At 44.5% G+C, this 2,643-nt stretch overlaps 1 long non-coding RNA gene across 1 annotated transcript; it reads left to right on the forward strand.

The window, feature by feature from the left end:
• The first annotated feature begins 940 nt into the window (after positions 1-940).
• On the forward strand, positions 941-2,479 carry LOC135545279 (uncharacterized). Its single transcript, XR_010456441.1, has 3 exons — positions 941-1,225; positions 1,476-1,745; positions 1,951-2,479. It is a non-coding gene; the product is annotated as an uncharacterized LOC135545279 (long non-coding RNA).
• Positions 2,480-2,643: the final 164 nt, after the last annotated feature.

Here is a 2,643-nt window from a genome sequence, read left to right on the forward strand (position 1 = left end):
AGACAGGCAGGGCAGCGAGGCGCAAAGGGCACTGTACCATCCTCTGGAGGAGACTGAGGACCCCACTGATACAGTATGACAGCCTGACTTGGCAAAACTGTCTGGGGTGGGGGGAATTTGAGTGTGAGTGTGTGAGTGTGTTTGTGTGTGAGAGAAGGAGAGAGAAAGGCAGAAAGAGAGAGAGAGTGTGTGTGTGTTGTTTTGGTTATACTATCCTTTTGGGGACCAGAAGTATGTAAAAGTGGGGACATTTCACCTGTTCCCACAGGGAAATGTATTTTAGGGGTTAGATTTAAGGTTATGGTTAGATTAATGGTTAGATTTAGGGTTAGGGGTTAGGTTTAGGGTCAGGGAAAATAGGATTTTGAATGGGAATCAATTGTTTGATCCGCACAAAGATAGTAAAACAAACGTGTGTGAGAGAGAGAGAGAGAGAGAGAGAGAGAGAGAGACTGTGCATGTCAGGTATGTTTGTAAGAGAAGGGTTGTGTCTGTGTGTGGAGATCCGGCGCCGACAGAGATGGCCGCCTCGCTTCGCGTTCCTAGGAAACTATGCAGTTTTTTGTTTTTTTACGTGTTATTTCTTACATTAGTACCCCAGGTCATCTTAGGTTTCATTACAATTTAGAAACTAGCAGGTCATATGCTGCTTTTTTCTTATGCATCGCTGTGAAACACCTGAACAAACAGGCTGACGAGAACAAGGCACAACCTTTACAGCACAGACACTATCCTTGTGACGTCTTTGAGGCCAGGGCATGTGTGTGTGTTTGTGTATGTGCGTGTATACCTGCCTACATGTGTGTGCTTGACACAGCGCCATTCGTCATAGCATCCCTGGGAAGAGATGCTAACAGGACTCACAGACCACACTGCCTGGGTTACACAATGCAGGAAGGTTCCACAATAAGAGAGAGAGGGGGCGGGGTTGGAGTGAGAGTGATAGAGAGCGACAGAGAGACAGAAAAAGAAAGGAGAAGGGAGAAGGAGAGAGAGAGCGTGTGGTGGTGGTTTGTGAGAGAGACCGAGAGAGAGACAGAGAAAGAGAGGAGAAGGGAGAGAGGGGGAGAGATCGAGATTAAGACAAAAGGCCTTTATTTTCAGACAGAAATACTCCTCAGTTTCACCAGCTGGTCCCGGACGATGCCACAGGTGAAGAAGCCAGATGTGGAGGTCCTGGGCTGGCGTGGTTACACGTGGTCTACGGTTGTGAGGCCGGTTGGAGGTACTGACATGTTCTCTAAAATGACGTTGGAGGCAGCTTATGGTAGAGAAATTAACATTAAATTATCTAGTAAAAGCTCTGGTGGATATTCCTGCAGTCAGCATGCCATTGCACACTCCCTCAACTTGAGACATTGTGTTGTGTGACAAAACTGCACATTTTAGAGTGGCCTTTTATTGTCCCCAGCACATGGTCCACCTGTGTAATGATCATGCTGTTTAATCAGTTTCTTGATATGTCGCCCCTGCAGGTGGATGGATTATCTTGGCAAAGGAGAACTGCTCACTAACAGGGAATGTGGGCACAACATTTGAGGGAAATAAGGTTTCTGTGCATCAGGAACATTTCTGGTATCTTTTATTTCAGCTCATGAAACATGGGTCCAAAACTGTACATGTTGTGTTTATATTTTTGTTTAGTATATAGAGGGGGAATGGAGAGATAGCTTTTACTCAAATATCCAAACCCAGCCTACCAAACAGTGAACTGATAGCTGCCACAGACTGGAAAGCGACATTGTGTAAGTGTTCTCTCGCAACCCCTCTCTCTTTCCTCCCTCCAGAGACATCAAATTATATTGTTTTCTTCCATCGCAATGAGTTAAACCACATGATAATAATTGTGCATTTCACAAACAAAGTCTCTCTCTCTCTTTCTCCTCTCTCTTCTCTCTCTCTTCTCACTTCTCACTTCTCTATCTCTTTTCTCTTCTCTCTCGACTCCAGATCTGTTTGGCTTGGCTCTTAGGTGTCAAGCGTAGTTCAGCCCTGCTAAGGAACAGAGAGTGACAATCACAAAGCTATCCAGCTAGCACATTCGGTTCCTTGGAAGTTGTGGGAAAGTATGTTTTTGGTTTGACATTGGTTGTGAGAAGAAAGCCATAAGTGTCCTGATCGATAAAACTGAATGTTCTGACAACATAAGTGAAAAAACACACAAAACAAAGACTATCCGTGCATGTTTTTTCACTCACAAATTACTTCCAGCAGCCAAATAGTGCTCTGTGCACCCGCCATTTGAAACATCTGTTAAAACACCCAATTAGTTTAATGACATTCGACGATTGATGACATTCAGCGATTGCATTGATGCGTCTGCTGCAGCCCGGGCGCTTCAGTCTCGGCCAGTCATCTCCTCCATGGAAAAATGTCAGTGTTCTCATCAAACCACACAGCATTTTGGAGTGTATATACCACCTGTTGTCAAGTCCATTCCCTCATTTTTCATGTGGCTGACATTCGGTCACGATAAATAATGTTGTAAAAGCCTACAGTTTTCTTGATTTTTTTTGTTTTAATTATTGTGATAGTCTCATGTTTTACCGGTACGGCATACCTCCACTATTTATTTTTCTAGGACGCTGTACCAGACCGTACCGGCTTACTTTCACCCCTGGAGCTAAGAAACATATGGTTCTC

The sequence above is a fragment of the Oncorhynchus masou genome, chromosome 9 (assembly GCF_036934945.1).
Source record: "Oncorhynchus masou masou isolate Uvic2021 chromosome 9, UVic_Omas_1.1, whole genome shotgun sequence".
Lineage (NCBI taxonomy): Eukaryota > Metazoa > Chordata > Actinopteri > Salmoniformes > Salmonidae > Oncorhynchus > Oncorhynchus masou.